Source organism: Oryctolagus cuniculus, chromosome 10 (assembly GCF_051225735.1).
Source record: "Oryctolagus cuniculus isolate XC-2025 breed Fujian yellow rabbit chromosome 10, ASM5122573v1, whole genome shotgun sequence".
NCBI classification, from domain to species: Eukaryota; Metazoa; Chordata; class Mammalia; order Lagomorpha; family Leporidae; genus Oryctolagus; species Oryctolagus cuniculus.
In genome coordinates, this window is record NC_142876.1 from 81,139,461 (window position 1) to 81,159,142 (window position 19,682).

General features: G+C 48.4%; 1 protein-coding gene across 2 annotated transcripts in view; it reads left to right on the forward strand.

Moving 5' to 3' along the window:
• The first annotated feature begins 893 nt into the window (after positions 1–893).
• FRMD4B (FERM domain containing 4B) overlaps positions 894–19,682 on the forward strand; it is a 366,145-nt gene continuing 347,356 nt past the window's right edge. The window contains exon 1 of one of the 2 annotated variants that reach the window (XM_089305914.1): positions 894–1,272. The gene's annotated coding sequence lies outside the window, so the exon portion shown is untranslated. The remainder of the gene's footprint in view (positions 1,273–19,682) is intronic. The other variant, XM_051851478.3, reaches the window with a different exon arrangement.

Sequence of the window (19,682 nt, forward strand, 5' to 3'; positions counted from 1 at the left end):
AAGGAATTCCGTTTTCAGAACTAATTAATTCATAATGTAAGGAGAACTGAAGTGTGCTAATGGGCATTTCAAGCAGCTGGGGAAGCATTTTCTCAGGGCTATCAGTGTCCCTTTGCTTGTGAACTCACTGGGAGAGAATACAAAACATCTCAACAGGAGGCCCTCCAGGAATGGCCCTGCCTGGCTCCCCTGCTCCCTTTTGCTAGATGACACCTTCGCGGCAGATCAAGCTGGCCTCTCTGCCCTGTCAATTATTAGCTGTCTTCAGTTAACCTCTCTCCCGACTTTCTTCATGTGTAAGACAGCACAATGAAACCCTCCAGAATCACAGAAGGGATGGACGCCCGGTATGGGATATTCATTCATTATCTCTCGCACGCTCGCTCGCTCGCACGCTTTCTCTCTCACCAGAGACCCAGATGTGCGGGAATCTCCTTTATCTAGTCCTTTCGCTAGACCCACTCGGGGCCTTGGGTGGACTCTGCTTCTCCCGCAGCTGCCGGCGCCCCATTTCCTTTATCCTAAGGGCAACCAGGTCCTGGGATGCTCGCAGCCTGGGAGGCGGAATCCAGAAGTCCTGGCTCCCTGCGCTCTTCGGTGTCGGGGTGGGGAGATGGGTGGAGAGGCGCGAGCGTGCGACCCCTTCTCTACTCCAGGTAGCCGCCGCCGCTCCACGCCCCCTGGCACGCGCGCCTTTCCCGGGTCGCCGACGGCGCGCCGGGCCCGCAGCCGCGCGCCGCGGGGGCCCAGGGCGCCCCCTCCCTTCCCCCGCTCCCCTCCCCTTCCTCCCTCCCGGTACAATGACTGGGCCGGAACGGCGCATCAGCCGAGTCTCATTGGCAGCGGCCGCCCCAGCCCCCAGAGAGGCGGCGGGCGGGGGCAGCCGGGGAGAGAGGCGCCGCGAGCCGGCGCTGACAGGGCGAGGGGCAGGCGGGACTCGAGGACGCGAGGAGGGCGGCCCGGGGCGCAGCTGCAAGTGCGGGTGGAAGCGAGGACGCGCGGCAAGCGCAGCCGCGGGCCGGGGGATGCGGCGGGCGCCGGCTGCCCAGCCGGCCGGGGAGTCGCGGCGCGTGGCTCACGTGCTGAGCAGGAGCTCTGGCAGAGAGGAGGAGGAGGAGGAAGAGGAAGGCAGCCGCCGGGGAAGGCGCGGCGCCGAGCGGAGTTCCCGGGCTGGCGCGGGGCAGAGCTGCCAGGTCCCGCGCGGTAGGCAGCCGAGACAATAAAGTAGCGGTCGACAGCCCCGGGCGCGGGAGCGAGGAGGCGGCCGAGCAGGTAGGTGGGCGACGGCGCCGAGTACCAGGAGCGCGCTGCCCCGGCGCGGCCGACACCCGGCGCGCCCTGGGCGCGGCGCGCAGGGTTTGGAGACTCCCAGCGGAGGTGCGGGTCCCCGGCGTCGGGCGAGCAGGAAACCCCGCCCCGCGGCTGGCTGGCTGGCTGCAGCCTCCGCGGGAGTCCCACGGGCACTTGGCGCGGCGCTCGAGTCTCTTTGGTGGTGTGGAGACAGGAAGTTTGGCGGTTTCGAGGCGTCGGCGCTGGTGGGGTTTGCAAACGCGCCGGCCGGGGACCATGTGCTTTGGTTGCCGCGCGTTCGTGGGAGGTAGGGAGGGGAGCTGATGAGTCCCAGATCCGGCTGCCCACAGATACTTGCAGAGGGCAGCGAAAGCAGTGGCGACGGGGTGGGGGTTGTTCTTCTGGGGGTGGGCTAAGGGTACTAAAGGTTCGGACAGGATGGCCGCCCTTTTCAAATAGGTGTGTCAGATCCCAGCCCCTCCTGAGCTGCGGAGGGTGTGTGCCTGTGGACCGCTTCCCTGTGTGTGTTCTGGAGTATTTCACTTTTTTTTCATTTTTTTGTCTGAAGAAGGAAGAACGAAGATGTATATGGCTCGTCTTTTTGAGAAGTGCCAATTCGTTCGGACTAGAGGAGTTTGTCCTTTGCATTGGATGCCCTGGGCCTCTCCACAGTGAGGGGAGAGCTTGGGTTGCATCTGCTCGTGGCCCCGAGAAAGCAGCCGCAAGAGGAGGTCTCGCTCCTGCTCTCCTTTGTGTGGCCGCTTCCTTCCAGAAGTGAGAGGGCTGGGTTGGGCTGGGCGCTCCTGGGTGGGGTGATAATTATCCCGAGCATTCCTGCGACCCGCTGGGACTTGTAAACACCCCGGAGCCAGCTCCTGTGAACTTCCGCGGACTGAGGGGGTTTTGTGTGCTGGGACCCAGACTGCTGGGTCTGGAAGGTGGTCCCTTGGGGGTGTGGGGAGGAAGCCCTCGGGGGTGTTGGCAGCAGTAGGCTTTCAGGAAAGCTGGTTGAGCCTTTCAAGGTTAGCCTGTGTTTGCCTCAGAAGCTTCACGCAGCCAATTCGAAGGATGTGTACTAGATGATAGCTCAGTCCCCAACATGCTGTTTCCTGTCCCGAAGGGAATGGGTCTCTGGAGCGTGCAAATCAGAGCTCCGAAGGGGAAGAAAGGCGGCGTGGCCTTACGTAACCTCGCCCAGCTGCACACTCACCTGCCAGAGGGAGGGAGGGAAAGGGGGCGGGGTTACGAGCGCTTCTCGCTTGCCAGGCACCCCGGTGGGCACTTCTGGGGGCATCATTGGGAGTTCACAGGATGGTAAACCCAGCCCCAGAGGGAGGCTGAAGTCTGGTTTCACGCGGTAGGCTCAGAACCACCTACAGTGCTTCTAAAAGGGACATCCCCTGGTGGAGTTCATGGTGATGAAGATGAGAACAGTAAGGTAGTTACCTCTATGTTGTTCACACGACTTAATGAGATGATGTTTAAGAGTGACTGACTCAGGGTAAGCACTCTGCATTTTTGACATGAAGTAGATGGCTATTGTACTGGTGATTCTGTAATTTCTCTTCGTATATCTGAGAATTTTATTACAGCAAATCACACATAGGGTCGGTGCTGTGGTGTAGTAGGTAAGCCTCTGCTTGTGCTGCAGGCATCTCATATGGGCACTGGTTTGAGTCCTGGCTGCTTCACTTCCAATCCAGCTCTCTGCTATGGCCTGGGAAAGCAGTAGAAGATGGCCCAAGTCCTTGGGCTCCTGCACCCAAATGGGAGACCTGGAGGAAGCCCCTGGCTCCTGGCTTTGGATTGGCCCAGCTCTGACTGTTGTGGCCATTTGGGGAGTGAACCAGATGATGGGAGACTTCTCTGTCTCTCCTTCTCTCTGTGACTCTGCCTCTTAAATAAATAAATATATTCTTAAACGGGGGGGGGGGGAGGGGGGAGAAGGCACACACACACAACCCCTTACATTTCCTAGAACAGGGCCAGAAGGATTCAGACAATCCCAAGGACTTCTTGGACAGGATGACACGATCATTTCTTGGTGATTTCTGCAAGTAGTATTCAAACACTTTTATTTGCTTACATTCAGTAACACAGGTGGAATGTATTTGAACAATGTGATGGTGGCAAATGCAGAAATCTGTTAAAATGCCATCACGGTGAGGTTTGCTTTTCATTATTACCGGCCAGCTTCTCTCCTGGGCGTGCAAGTGCTTGTCCTGAGCTTCACTTTGTTTCGAAAGTCATAGTTGCTGTGTTAGTGGCAGAGCAGTGACCAGGTGGCTCGTACAGGCGGGCAGCGGCACTGGAGCCCAGCAGTGTCAAAAGGCATGGGAGGAGCTGACTTCACAGCCCCCCAGAGTGGCAGACAGCTCCAGTTCTCTACGTGGTGTTTACACACACCAGCACCAGCCTCTCCTCGCAGGAACCCCGAGAGTCCTAGTGCTCCAGATGACTCCACAGATTTAATTAAGGCTGTGCAGTGCTTTTGAGCAGACAAAAAGGCAGTTTGGGCTAACTGACAGTCCTAATAGAGTGTGCAAGAAACACTCAAAATCCCCTGCCTTACCAGCCTGCAAGAATTCTTTACAATTTCAGCAAATCTTCATAGTTACCTGACACACATCAATACAGGTGTAAGTCTTGGACTGAACGTGATCCCTGTCTCTCTTTTTCCCGCCTCCCTTCTTTGCTGCCTCCAGGTCCGCCCCAGAGATGGGATTTTCTCACAAAGGCACTGTTTGTACATGCTCATGCACTGAGGGTCACTTGCAGGACTTTCTGCAGCCTGTTTGATCAATAAATAACGTTGACTGAGTTCATCATCAGGATCCAGGTGTGTCTTCCTATTAAATAACGCTCCCTCTGTACATGCGCTTTTTCTTTTGTTTCAGAGATCAGGGGTCTTTTTTAATTTTAATTTTTTGATAATTCACTTGTTTCTCAGTCCTTAAGATTTTTTTTTACCTCCCCTTCTGGTAAATGTTTGTCCTGGGAAGTCAGAGAGAAGAGGTAAGATACCGGCTTTCTGTTGTTAGAAACTTGATAAACCACCTACATAATTTAGAGGCCAAATCTCCTATTTCCCTTAATAACCTGATTTACTGAAGTTAAAAAAAATAGATTTTTTGCCTAATCTCATAGAGCAGTGTTTTTCTTCCTTCCTTCCTTTGTTTCTTCCTCCCCTTCCACCCCCCCTTCCTTCCTTCCTTCCTTTTTCCGACTTATTTGAAACACAGAGTGACAGAGAGAGAAAGAGGTCTTCTGTCTGCTGATGCACTCCCCAAATGCCTACAACATGCAGGATTGGGCCAAATCAAAGTCAGGAGCCAGGAAATCTAACCAGGCCTTCCTATGGGTGGCAGGAACCCAGGTACTTGGGCCATTGCCTGCTGCTCCCAGGCGCATTAGCAGGAAGCTGGATTGCAAGTGCAGAGTGGCTGAAGCTTGAACCAGGCACTCTGATGTGGGTTGTGGGTGTCCCAAGAAGTACTTACCGTGCTGCACTACAAACACCACCCCAAGCAGCGTTTTTCAAAAGCAAGGTCATGAAACCCATTTAGTGGGTCACAAACAGAATTTTTTTTTTAAATGTATGTAAGCCAGAATGTGTTAGCAATGTCATATGTTAGTGAGGGTTCTATCGTCTCCTGACACTTGAGGTCGGTTGTCTGTGTGGGATTGTGTGTACCTTCTGGGTTGAAGTAGGAAACATAATTCTTACTGTGAGACACTGTCGTGTTTGAAAGGCACTGCCACAGAGCGTCTGGATCTCTTAGTTTATTTTGATAATAAGTGATAAGCCCCCAAATTTAGGTGGAATTAGGATATAGAAAACATGTGTACTGTATACCTATATTTTCTTAGATATGGGTTCAAGTTACTAAAAGTACCTGAATAGGTCTGGCTTCACGAGCATCTTGCTTAAGCCTGAACAGTGACTTCAAGACCTGACTTCTTCCTTTCCATTCTTCAGTCCCACCCTTCTCTTCTCTCCTCTGTGTATTGGATTCCTCCCTGTGTGGCAGGATGACCATGTAAACAACTTGAGGTTGAAGTCCAGCAACCCACAGGTTCCCAGCTGTCGAACAAAAATCTCAAAATCCGTTCTGGTCCTCATGATGGGCTTGGCTTCTGCAGAGGTCAGGGGCTGTGTCCCCACAATGGAGTCCCAGTCAGACTGTGTGGAGTGAGGACACCACACGGCTGAACCGCCACTTTAATGTGGTTGTGGGACAAGCGGGAAATGGATGCAGACTAAGTCAGGAAGAAGTGCCCACTGCAGTGTACAAGTGCCTAATGCAGACATGCTAATTGCTATTCTCTTGGATGCCCCAAATAATGGGAGACGAGCTGAACCGTGTGGAGGCAAATAGGTTATCGATATGATTTCTCATGTGTGTAAGGCAAACCTGTCGTTCCCAGCATGGTCAATATCAAGACTTAGGAGATCAAATGCAGGACAAGTCAGATTGGTAGGAGTTCTATTCTCCTGAGGGGGAAAAGGCTGAGGCATTGATTAAAAGCCACTCTTACAAGGGGTGATCATGATCCTTTTTGCATTTTTGTGCAAGTATTGGAGGCATTTATTTGAAACAATTTGTTGTGCTATTGTGATGAAAGTGGTAAAAATGTGTCTTAGAGCAAATTCTTTGAACATACCTCCTTAAGGCTGAAGGTCAGTGAGAACTGTACAGGGCTCTTCTCTGCCCTGAGATATTTATTTAGGTCTGTGTTACATTGCTCTTGGGGATGTGCTGGTTTTAATTGTCCTCTGCTTCCCATACAATTAACCAGTGAGAAGGGGAGCCCTAATTGTGTGTGGTGGTGAGGATGATGTTCACTCCCAGTGGAGTTCCCTAGCAGTAGGGTGGTCATGCTGCCTTGCCCAGGTGAGTCCTGGTTAATGTCATGGCTTCCAGTTTGGGATGATACATGATATGGTCATCCTACTTGTAAAGTCTACTTCAGGGGGCTGGGATTTGGGATCTGCTTAATAGATTAAATTATCTTACCATTCCTTTCACTATACAAAACTAAATGATGATGCTCAAGGATGCATGCTTATGTGGACAAAGTATAAAGAAAATAACTATAAAAACATCAGGATATTATAGAGTTGATTATCTCTCTAAATATGTATATGTGTGTGTATATATGTGTGTATGTATATACATGTATATATGAGAGGCAGGGAGACAGAGACAGTTCTCCTCCACTGGTTCACTCCCCAAGTGCCTACAACAGTTGCAGCTGGGCCAGGCTGAAGCTGGGAGCCAGGAATGCAATCCAGGTCTCCCATCTGGGTGAAGTGAACATAATCACTTGAGTCTTTCAGTTCTGCTCTCCAAGGGTCCACACTGGCAGGAAGCTGGAGTCAGGAGCTGGAGTTGGGATTTGAACCCAGACACTCTGATGTGAGACACGTGTGTCTTAACCTTTAGTCTAACTGCCTGCCAGTGTTGGTTCTCAAAGAGGGGTGATTTTGCCCCTCCAGGGGAATTTGTCAATGTTCGGGGGAATTCTTGACTGTCCTGGTTTGGAGTGAGAGAGATACAGGCATCTAGTGGGTGGAGGCCGGGGTGTTGCTGAACATCCTACAATGCATGGGAAAGCTCCACAGCAAGGAATTTTTCAGCCCAAAATGTGTATGGTGCCAAAGATGAGAAAGCCAGGGACAGTGGGTGCGCTGGAAGGAAGGGAGGGAAAGTAGTTAGGAGATTCTGGGGAGACAGAGTGATGGATATGTGGATAGTCACTGGGAGAGAACTATGGAGCTGTTTGTGTCTTGCTTACCTTTTTAAAATATGTGGAGCTTAGAAATAGAAAAAACACTAAGGAAAATAAAGACATCCTTGTCTCAAATGAAGGATAAACCTGATGCCTAGTAGTATCTTGTGCAGATATAAAGTCTCAATTAAATAATAATTGAACTAATGGTGACACAGCAGCATGTGGTCACCCAGTGCTCACCTCTGCTGAGGTTCCTCTCTGCTGTCTGTGAGGTTTCCTCATTCAGTGCTCACCACACCCCATAAGGCAGAGACTTTTTTTTTAAGATTTATTTATTTATTTGAAAGGTAGAGTTACAGAGAGAGAGAGACAGAGAGAAAGGTCTTCCATTCACTGGTTCACTCCCCAATTGGCTGCAATGGCTAGAGCTGTGCTGATCTGAAGCCAGGAGCCAGGATCTTCCTCTGGGTATCCCATGCGAGTGCAGGGGCCCAAGCACTTGGGCCATCTTCTCCTGTTTTCCCAGGCCATAGCAGAGAGCTGGTTTGGAAGAGGAGCAGTAGAGAAAGGAACTGGCTGCCCATGTGGGATGCTGGTGCCGCAGACAGAGGCTTAGCTTGCTGTACCATAGCGCCGGCCCCAAGGCAGAGACTTCTTTTTTTAAACTTTTGTTTAATAAATATAAATTTTGAAAACACAACTTTTGGATTATAGTGGTTTTTCCCCCCATAACCACCCTCCCACCCGCAAACCATCCCATTCTTCGTTAAGATTCATTTTAATTATCTTTATATACAGAAGATCAACTTAGTATATAATAAGTAAAGATTTCAACAGATTGCACCCATACAGACACATGAAGTATAAAGTACTGTTTGAATACTAGTTTTACTGTTAATTCGCATAGTACAGCACATTAAGGACAGAGGTCCTACATGGGGAGTAAGTGCACAGTGACTCCTGTTGTTGATTTAACAATTGACACTCTTACTCATGACGTCAGTAATCACCCGAGGCTTTTGTATGAGCTGCCAAGAAGGCAGAGACTCTTACAGCTGTGTTAGTCTGTTTTCCTTCGCTGTAACAAAATATCTGGGGCTGGGTCATGTGTCAAGAAAAGAGTCTTATTCAGCTCATAGTCCCAGGGGTTCAAGAGCATGGTGCCAGCTTCCTCTCAATTCTGGTAGAACTGCATGATGGGTGACATCATGGTGGGGGTGTCTGTGAGAGGGAGGGGTCACAGGACAAGACAGAGAGCAGGGAAGGGCCAGTGTGCCTGTTTTCTACCAACTCAGTCTGGTGGGAACTCACTCAGTCCTCTAGATGAGCTCAAATCCCTTCAAGCATGGTGCCCCCAATGGTCTCCCAGTGGCCCCACTTCTTAAAGGTCCCACTACCTCTTAAAAACCAACACGCTGGGGACCATGTTGCCAACACATGAACTTTCTCAAAACCATAACCAACCCCTGGCACCCCTTCCTGCACTGGACAGCTGAGGGAACTGGTTGCGAGGTTGTTTTGGCGTAGTATTTGTGGAGTTCCCACAGTCTGCAAGCTGACACGTGTCTTACAGAGACACAACCTGTGTGTAAATCCAATTGCATGTGTTAAACCAGTGACTACGTTTTTTGTGTGTGCTGTAGTTCCCACGTCTATAAAATAGTGATAATAATAGTTCCTACCTTATCAGATTATTATGAGGATTGACAAGATAAAGTGTTTCACATAGTGCCTGCTGTGTATTAAATACTCCAAAAATGTTAGCTATTACTGTTTGTGCTTTGTAGAGGCTAGGAAAAAAATACCTGTAATATTTGCGGGACAGGAACTCAGCTAAGTATTTTTCAGTGATTTCTTGCTTTCTTACAAATATTGTGACATGGGTGTTATGAAGATTTATTGGGTTTTCTTAAAAATAGATTTATTTTTATTGAAAAGCACAGTTAGAGAGTAGGAGAGAGAATCACAGAGAGACAGAGAGAGAGAGAGAGAGAGAGAGAGAGAGAGATCGTCCATCTGCTGGTTTACTGCCCAAATGGTCGCTATGGCCAGGCCTGGGCCAGGCTGAAGCCAGAAGCCAGGAGCTTCTTCTGGGTCTTCCATGTGGGTGCAGGAGCTCAAGCACTTGGGCCATTTTCTGTTGCTTTTCCATGCACATTAGCAGGGAGCTCGATTGGAAGTGGAGCAGCCAGGACTTGAATCGCTGCCCACGTGGGATGCTGGCCCTGCAGACAGCGGCTTAACCCACTACGACACAGTGCCGGCCTCCCCCACCCCATTTTTTAAAAAAAGATTTATTTATTTATTTGAAAGGCACAGTTACAGTGAGAGAGAGAGGAAGAAACAGGGAGAGAGAGAAACATTGTACTTTCATAGCTATTTTAACGTGTACCAAAAAAAATTTCACCGAGACCTTTGTGTCTTTTAAAAGGTGGTATTCCTTCCTGCTTTGTCGAATGAACTGTTAAAACAGACTGCATAGTGTTTGCTTAGGATGAGTCTAAGAAAGAAATAGTGTCCACGTGGAGTCATTTGAAAATCTGTACTCAGCCCTCCAGTGCCTGTGAGTTCTGCCCTCAGATGGAAAATATTTGGGGAAAACATCACTTCTTTATCAAACATTATACAGAGTTTTTTCTTGCCATTATTCACTAAAAATAAAACAGAACAACCGCTGACATAGCACTGACATCATAGTGGGTATTATAAGTAATTTAGAGATAATTTAAAGCATATGGGGGATGTGCATAGGTTATCTGCAAATATTTCACTGTTCTGTAGAAGGGACTACAGCTTTGGGTATCGATGGTGGGGTCCTGAAATCAACCCCCTGCAGGCACCAAGGGAGACTATTGGGTAAAGCATAATATAGATGGTATTTAAAATGGTATTGCCTTCATAGAGAAGATGTAAATGGCCATAGTAGGAAAGCAATGCTGCTTGAACTTTGTGTGCACCAGCCACTTGGGGTTCAGCTTCTGATTGAGCAAAACTGGGGGGGAGCCTGAGACTATGTTTCTAACAAACTCTGTGTGATGCTGACCGGGCTGCTCTGGGAACCACAGAGTCCATAGCAAAGAGATCAGAGGACCCAGAAGATTCTTGAGCAGGTGCTGGGGGCTGTAGAGGACCCACCGAAATGTCAGGCAATCCCCCGTCTCCCAGAGAGAGAAGGGGCTGGAGAGAGATGTGAATGAATGTGGGAGGTGAGCTTCCCTGGCCAGAAAATGCACGAAGCCACACGTTGAAGCAGCGGCCACAGCATTGAGAAAAGAGGGTCGGTGGTCTGGGGTTTCACCTGGGCCTGAGAGATTTGTAGCAGCAATTGGAGAGTCCCAGGCCGAGCTCGATGACCAGAAGGCAGGACACAAGTATTAGGGCAGACTCGGGAAAAACACCTGCCCCAGCGAGGCGGAGATGTCAGCAATAATCTGATCCACGCTGGGAATTCATCTGCAACACGGGTCCAGCACAGCCTCTGTCTTCAAAGAGAAAACTGCACTGCCTAGTGGTCGTCGCCACCCTTTATCTCCTGCAGAAGTGTCAGCCCCTTGCCAACTGCTTTCCGTACAGGGCTTTATTCACCTTCACAGCAACCCCCAGTAACTCCCATTTTACAATAACTCACTTTGAGGCTTGGAGAGGCTTTGTGACCTCTTCAGAGTCACACAGCTGCTAAGGGACAGACCTGAGGTTTAAATTCAGCACAGGCTGTGCTGTTCGCCTCCGCACTGCAAGAGGCCGCATGCTCTGTTGTCCCCGAAGTCACAGCATGAGAGCGAGGCTTGGTCTCCAGAGAGCCCCAGGGCATTCTGATGGCCCAGCTTGTGCCAGTAAGGAGACAAAGGTACTTCAGAATATTCAAGGAAAAATGGAATTAAAAGATAAGATTCTTGGAGTGTGAAAAAAGTTGAAATCCATGTGTTTTCATAATAGTCATTTTTGTTCACTTTTAAAGAACCCTCCTAGGCATAGCTTTCAAAAATTCTTGCACTAAAATACATTACTTATTTAAAAAATACATATTTATTTATTTTACTTATTAGAGAGGGTGTGTGTGTGTGAGAGAGAGAGAGAGAGAAAGAGAAAGAGAGACATCTCCCATCCACCATCCACCAGTCCACTCCCTAAATGCTTGCTCCTGGTGGCTGGTAGCCAGGAATGCCATCCAGGTCTTCTAGATGGATGGCACAGACCCAAGTACTTGAGCCATCAACTGTTGACTCCCAGAGTATGCATTAGCAGGAAGCTGGAATCAACAGTAGAGCCAGGACTTGAACTCAGGTGCTTGGGTATAGGTTGTGGGCATCCCAAGTGGTGTCTTCATCACTGCACCAAATATTGGCCCCAGTAAATTTTTTTTAAATTCCATTTTCCACAAATGTTTTCAAGTACCCTCACATTGCCCCTCCCCTCCCACCAGACTGTGTTTTACATTCAAGTAGTTTGTCCTCAGGCATAATCTACAAGAGGAGATATTCCTTTCTGCTTTGCTGAATGAAGTAGTAACAGAGTGGCGTATAAAATAAGCTAGTGACATTGCAACCTTACACGAAAATCAAGGGCAAAACTGCCTTCTCACTCCCCACCCTCCCCACCACATAAGCACTGAGTGTTTGTTGCAATGAGGAGGCACTTGTCTTTGGAAAACACCAAGGAGCCCAGACAGACAGTTATTGGGAATAATTATGCCGCCTCCACAGCGTGGGGCCCGTCCCAGCCCCTCCTGATTCAAAGGGTCTTTCTGGAAGTACCAGCATCCATCTTCCAGCTGGTGCTTACAACAGCCAACTGCGTCGGTGGGGGACCCGACAATGGATGTGGCTGAGGATTGTTTTCGGGCTTCCCTTGTTGCACCTGACTGAGCCCATCCCATTAATTCAGGCGTTGCAAAAGAGCAGAAGGGGCCATATGTGACCTGAATGCACGGCTTCCACAGGCACAAAGCTCTCGCAGCCGGCTCTGGCCCTGCTTCATCCAAGTTTAATACCCTGACTGGGCTGTGGCAGATGAAGGAGAAAAGCTAGGGAGAATGGGGGTCAGCTTCAGTGGGGATTGAAATTGGCACCAGATGGAGAATTAGGGAGGCTTAGTTCTTTTTATTTATTTATTTAGACAGGTAGAGTTAGACAGTGAGAGACAGAGAGAAAAGTCTTCCTTCCATTGGTTCACCCCCCAAATGGCTGCTACGGCCGGAGCTATGCTAATCTGAAGCCAGGAGCCAGGTGCTTCCGCCTGGTCTCCCACACAGGTGCAGGGGCCCAAGCACTTGGGCCATCCTCCATTGCCTTCCTGGTCCACAGCAGAGAGCTGGACTGGAAGAGGAGCAGCCGGGACTTAGAACCAGGTGCCAATATGGGATGCCAGTGCCACAGATGGAGGATTAGCCAAGTGAGCCACTGCGCTGGGCCCCAGGGAGGCTGAGTTCTAATCCCACCTTGGCAGCAGACTCACCTGAGACCTGTGTTATCAGCTTTCTCCATTTGTCACATAGGTGGTGACCCTTGAGGCCCTTCAACTGCTAAACCACTCCACTGCCTTCCACCAAGAAATGTGCACCCTGCACTCTGTCTGCACCAGCTGCACCATTTTCAATTTAACTTTTAAAAACATTCCAGATAAATGCACGTGAAAGGGCTTTCTTGGGGCAGGCATTTGGTATTTAGGATACCCACATTCTGTATCAGAGTGCCTTGGTTGAGTCCTGGCTACTCTACTTCCAATCTAGCTTCCTGCTGATACACACCCTGGGAGGCAGCAGATGATGGCTCTAGTACTTGGACTCTAGCCACCCACATGGGAGACCCAGAATGAGTTCTGGGCTTCTGGCTTTGGCCTAGCCCACTCCTGTCTGTTTTGGGCATTTGGGGGAGTGAATCAGCAGAGATGGAAGACATTTCTGTATCTGTCTCCCTGTCTCTGTCTCTCTGCTTTTTAAATTAAAAAAGAAAAAGAAAAGAAAAGAAAAGTGAGTGTGGTGGGCTTCCTTAAACAGTAGTGTAGCAGTGGAAAGTTTCAGTAAAATTATTTGCTATGCAATGAAAATGGTATTAAATTTCAAACATTTGGAGAGTGTGACTTCTTTGATAAATCAGGAAAGATAAGGGTATTTGAGGCCACCACAAGCGAACTGATTGCATCCATTTAAATGTGCGAACTGAAGTGCGGGATCCTGATAAACTAATGAAAACCATGTGCCCCAAGACTGGGAACACACAATCCTATCCCAGTGGGGCCGCAAGACTTAGATTGAGGACATAGTGTAGTCATTTGCTCCAACTGTGTTCAATTAATTCAATCTGGATTATGAAGAGGAGAAAAAAGTTGCTGTTTTATCTACCTCTGTGTTCCCAGTCTTGTTGCATTTTCATTGCCTAAAAGAATGGGGCATCCAGTTTACTACAGGTCAAAAGGATGATTCAAACAAGTTGAGGGTAAGGAATTGTTTTTGTGATGACTCAGCTGCTTTGAACAGCGCAGGTCACGAGTGGTTCTCATCGTACCTTCCAGCATCGACACTTGGAAGAGCTTACTGGAAAACTGTCATTGGTCCTTTTTAGATATCAGAGAGAAGCTGTGAAAATAACAGTGATAGTGGTTGCTTAAGAATGGACAGTCTGTCGGCCAGGGGTTCATGTTATTCCATAGATGATTTCATTAGATAGTGATTTCATTACATAAGAAGGGGGATGTCATTTTGTTTTCTGTCAGAGCATACAGCACAAACTTTTCATTCTCATGTTGAATTTCATTTATGTAGCATTTATCAAGGAGTAAATAATTTGTTTCACTTAAGTGATTTTTCCAGGTGATTAAAGTTTTCCTCTTCCGTTCTGCTTGAACTGCGTTTGATGAAAACATGGCACATAGTCTTTTATTTATTTACTTATTTTAACTTGGAGTAGATGAGCGTGGCCACATTTTCCTTTGACTAGGGCTCGCCATGATAAATATCACTTTTTGTTCCTCGCCATAATCCTGTCATTCTTTGACAGCTGAACTGTGTGGGGTTGAGGGATTCTTTATAAATAATCACAGCTTTTTATTCTTTCATAGCTAACATGATTGCTAATGACAGACCTCCTCTGAGTAGTGAGCAAATCCTGGGCGGGATGCTAGGAACTTCGTAAACTTTCTGCCCGCCTCCCCCAAGAAGTGAGTGTGACTATTCATCCTATTTTACAAGTGAATAAACTAAGGTTTAAGATTAGTAGTAATTGGCAAAGCTGGACTTTTAACCCATGTCTCCAATTGCAAGGTGCCCGTCACCAGCTCTTTCCTTAGCTGCCTTTTCTTGTTCTTTCTTCTGCCTCTTATTAGGTATTTCTGTCTAGCCCCTTAGTTTAAAGATCTTCAGCTGGGAGATGACCCAAGATTAATCTGTATAATCTGTGTCTGTTTAATGGAACACTTTTCATATCTTTTTCCTTAAGTGGAGTTCTGATGGTATTTTTTGCTGATTTCAGGGTTCCCAGATGTCTTCTGCACAGTTGCAATTTCTAGAAATCTTATGTGAGTTCATCACTGTGTATTCTAAGGCTCTGGGAGGGATTATAAGATTTTTGCATTGTGATTAGGCAGCATAATCAAGAAACCTGCAATCAGAGGCGTGCTTGGCTATTCTGTAATACAGAAGTTGGCAAACCTTTCCTGTGACGGGCCAGACACTAAATATATTAGGCTTTGTGGGCCATATGGTGTGTGTTGCAATTACTCAGCGCTGCCTTTGTAGGGCAAAAGCAGTCATAGATAATACATAAAATAATGGGTGTGACTTTATTCTGATAAAAGTGTGTTTGCAAAAACAAGCAGAGGTTAAGTGGGTCATGGCCAACTTCTGTTATATGGGGAAGAAGGGATTGATCCAGGTATTTATTTATGTATGTATGTATTTTTTTTTTTGACAGAGTAGACAGTGAGAGAGAGACAGAGAGAAAGGTAGAGAAAGGTCTTCCTTTTTGCCGTTGGTTCACCCTCCAATGGCTGCCGCGGCCGGCTCGCTGTGGCCGGCGCACTGCGCTGATCCGATGGCAGGAGCCAGGTACTTATCCTGGTCTCCCATGGGGTGCAGGACCCAAGCACTTGGGCCATCCTCCACTGCACTCCCTGGCCACAGCAGAGAGCTGGCCTGGAAGAGGGGCAACCGGGACAGAATCCGGCGCCCCGACCGGGACTAGAACCCCGTGTGCCGGCGCCGCAAGGTGGAGGATTAGCCTAGTGAGCCACGGCGCTGGCCGTATTTATGTATTTATTTGAGAGGCAAACAGAGAGAGAGAAAGGGAGAGAGACACGGAGGGAGGGATGCACACACATACAAATTGAGAGAGCTGCCATCTGCTGGTTTATTCTCCAAATGCCTGCCATGATTGGGGGTGGGCTAGTGCCAGAGCAGGAGCTGGGAACTCAATCCAAGTCTTCCACATGGGTGGCAGGGATCCAACTACTTGAGTCATTATTTCTGCCTCTCAGGGTCTGCATTAGTGGTTTGGCATTAGCAGGAAGCTGGAGTCAGAGTTTGAGCCCGGGTTGAAACCTAGGTACTCTGTTGTGGGACACAGGTGTCTTAACTAGGTGCTCACTTCATATCTCTGTGCCACGTTTTGGTAATTCCTGCAGTATATCATACTTTTTCAGTAGTATAATGTCTGTTACTATGGTCTATGATCAGTGATCTTTAGTGCTACTCTTGTAATTGTTTTGGGATACCCCTAACCATGCATATAAGACAGCGAATTTAATTGCTAAATGTTGTGGGTGTTCTGACTGCTTCACCAATTGGCCACTCCCCCATCTCTCTCCCACCCCTTGGGCTTCCCTTTTCCTGGAGACACAATATTACAGTTAGGCCAGTTAGTAACTCTACAATGTTGTCTAAATGTTGATGTGAAAGAAAGTGTCCCCTGTCTCTCTAAATAGAAAGTTAGAAACGATGAAGCTCATGAGAAAGGCATATTGAAAGCTGAGATGGGCTGAAGACTAGGCCTCTTGTGCCAGACAATGCAAGGGAAAAGCTCTTGAAGGAAATTAAAGGTGCTCCTCCAGTGAACACGTGAATGATAGGGGAGGGAAATAGCCTTATTGCTGACTGGAGAAAGCTTTCATGGTCTGGATAGAAGATCAAACCAGCCACAACATTTCCGTAAGCCAAAAGCTCAATCCAGAGCAAGGCACTAACTCTCTTCAGTTCCACAAAGGCTGAGAGGGGTGAAGAAGCTGCAGAAGAAGAGCCTGAAGCTGTCAGGGGTTGGTTCGTGAGGCTGGAGGAAAGGAGCCATCCCCACATCCTAGAAGGGTAAGGTGAAGCAAGTGGTGAAGTAGAAGCTGCAGCAAGTTATCCAGAAGCTCAGCGGAGATGACTGATGAAAGTAGCTACCCTGGGCCGGCGCTGTGGCTCACTTGGTTAACCCTCTGCCTGCGGCGCCGGCATCCCATAGGGGCACCGGGTTCTAGTCCCGGTTGCTCGTCTTCCAGTCCAGCTCTCTGCTGTAGCCCAAGAAGACAGTGGAGGATGGCCCAAGTGCTTGGGCGCCTGCACCTGTGTGGGATACCAGGAAGAAGCACCTTGCTCCTGGCTTCGGATCGGCGTAGCTGCGGCCATAGCGGCCATTTGGGGAGTGAGCCAACGGAAGGAAGACCTTTCTCTCTGTCTCTCTCTCTCACTAACTCTATCTCAAAGAAAAAAAAAAAAAAAAAAAAAGGAAAGTAGCTACCCTGAACATCAGATTTGCAATGTAGGTGAATCAGCCTTGTATGGGAAGAAGATGCCATCTGGGACTTTCACATCTGGAGAGGAGAAATCAGTGCTTGGCTTTAAGGTTCAAAGGTCAGGATGACTGTCTTGTTAGGAGCTAAGGCAACTGATGACTTTATATTGAAGCCGATGCTCATTTACTGCCCAGAAAATCCTATGGCCCTTAGGAATTATACTAAATCTGTTCTGTGCTCTGTAAATCGAATGACAAAACCTATGTGACAACATCTGTTTACAACATGGTTTACTGAATATGTTAAGCCTACTTTTGAGAGCTGCTGCTCAGGAAAAAGGATTTTCCTTTGCTCGTTGACAATGCACTGGTCACTCACGAGCTCTGATGGCGATGAACAATGAGATTAATGTTTCCATGCCTGCTAACACAACATCTGTCCTGCAGCCTGAGGATCAAAGAGTAATTTGGGCTTTCAAGCCTTATTACTTAAGAAATACATTTCGGGGCTGACACTGTGTCATAGTGGGTAAAGCTGCAGCCTGCAGTGCCGGCATCCCATATGGGTGCTTGTTTGAGTTCTGGCTGCACCACTTCTGATCCAGATCCCTGCTAATGAGTCTGGGGAAGCAGTAGAGGATGGCCGGGGTGGTTGGGCCCCTGCATTCATGTAGGAGACCCCGGGGGAAGCCCCTGGCTCCTGACTTCAGCTGGCCCAGCCCTGAACCAGTGAATGAAGACTTCTTTATCTTTCTCTCCCTCTCGTAACTCTGCCTTTCAAATAAATGCATCATAAAAATATATTTCATAAGGCTATAACTGATAGTGATTTCTTGTAATGGATCTGGGCATAGTAAATTGAAAACCTTCTGGAAAGAATTCACCATTCTAGTTGCCATTAAAGAACATTTATGGCCTGTGCCGCAGCTCACTAGGCTAATCCTCTGCCTGCGGTGCCGGCACCCCAGGTTCTAGTCCCATTTGGGGCGCCGGTTCTGTCCCGGTTGCTCCTCTTCCAGTCCAGCTCTCTGCTGTGGCCTGGGAAGGCAGTGGAGGATGGCCCAGGTGCTTGGGTCCTGCACCTGCATGGGAGACCAGGAGGAAGCACCTGGCTCCTGGCTTTGGATCGGTGCAGTGCGCCGGCCATGGCGGCCATTGAGGGGGTGAACCAACAGAAAGAAAGACCTTTCTCTCTGTCTCTCTTTCTCTCACTGTCTAACTCTGCCTGTCAAAAAAAAATTTATGATTCTTGGGAGGAGATCAAAATACCATTACTAACAGGATTTTGGAAGAAGTGAATTCCAACCTCTGTGAACACCTTTGAGAAGTTCAGGACTTCCGTGGAGGAGGTAACTCTGCGTGTGAGCTAGAATTAGAGACGGAGTCTGAAGATGGCATAGTATTGCCGTACTCTCATGATCACACGCTAATGGATGAGGCGCTGCTTCTTGTGGCTGGGCCAAGAAAGTGGTTTCTGGAGACAAAATTGATTGCTGGTGATGATGCTGTGGACTTTGTTGAAATGGCCGCGAAAGGTTTAGAATATTATGTTAATGCAGTCCATAAAGCAGCAGCAGGATTTGGGAGGATTGTCTCCAGTTTGGAAAGAAGTTCTCCTGTGGGTAAAATGCTACCCAACAGCATCAGATGCTGCAGAGAAATCTTCCGTGAAAGGAAGAGTCAGTGGGTGTGGCAGTTACTCTTCATTGTTGTCTTATTTGAAGAAACTGTCCTGGCCACCCCAGAGTCGGCAGCCAGCAACATCCAAACCAGCAAGAGATTATGACCTCTGCAGGCTCAGATCATCATATACATTTTTTTAAGCAGTACAGTGCTTTTAAAATGTTAGTTTTGTTGTTGTTGACACAATGTTATTGCACACTCAGTAGATTACAGTACAGTGTAAATTGTCTGAGAAACCAAACAATTGACGTAACTCACTTTACTGTGATACCTGCTTTAATTATGGTGGTCTGGAGCTGAATTCTGAATATCTCTGGCATCTGCTTGTATTTGTGGGGTGCCTTAGAAGGCGTGCCGAGGATGAAATAAACATTGTAGAACTTGTTGTGGAATTGAGAATAGCAGTGAATCCTGCTGCTGGTAAGACAACACGCGGGCTTTAATGGAAAGCTCCCTTTGCTCTAGTGGAGTGGAGAGCCGTGGGAAGGCTCCTGCCTGTTGTGAAAGGAGCTGTGAAGTCAGCGCCCACAGTGGGTTTTCCCTGGCTGGTAGAGGACCAGGGTTGCAGATCCCAGACAGACACAACTTCCAGTGTGCCCTGAGGCAAGTCCTTGTCTTCTTAACCTTAGTTTGCTTATCTGTGAAGCAAGGGAGTGTGACTGGATTGGTAATACTCATGTCTGCTGGAACATGCTTGATTAGTCCCTAGGTGGTTTTTAAAATATTTAAATGAATCAATTATGAATCAGGAAATTCCATAACCAATTCTGGATTCCTGGTTTCTTTCGAAAATTCAGAGGCTTTAGCAACAATTGGCTGGTGCTAAGAAATGGCAGCCCAGGGGTTCTATCATTGATTGCCCTAGCAGATGCCGTTGGTGCCCAACTCATGGTCTTCCCTTGCCACTTTAGTGAATGCAATTTCTCACTGCCAGCACCACATTGGTTTGTCTGAGAAGTAGTGAGTTGAGGGGCTGGCGCTGTGACATAGCAGGTGAAGCTGCTGCCTGTAGTGCTGGCATCCCATGTGGGCGCCGGTTCAAGTCCTGGCTGTTCCACTTCCTATCTGTCTCTCTGCTGTGGCCTGGGAAAGTAGTGGAAAATGACCCAAGTCCTTAGGCCCCTGCACCCCCGTGGGAGACCCAGAAGAGGCTCCTGGCTCCTGGCTTCGGATTGGCCCTGCTCCAGCTATTGCAGCCACTTGGGGAGTGAACCAGCAGATGGAAGATTCTCTCTCCCCCTCCCCCTCCCCCTCCCCTCGCCCTCTCCC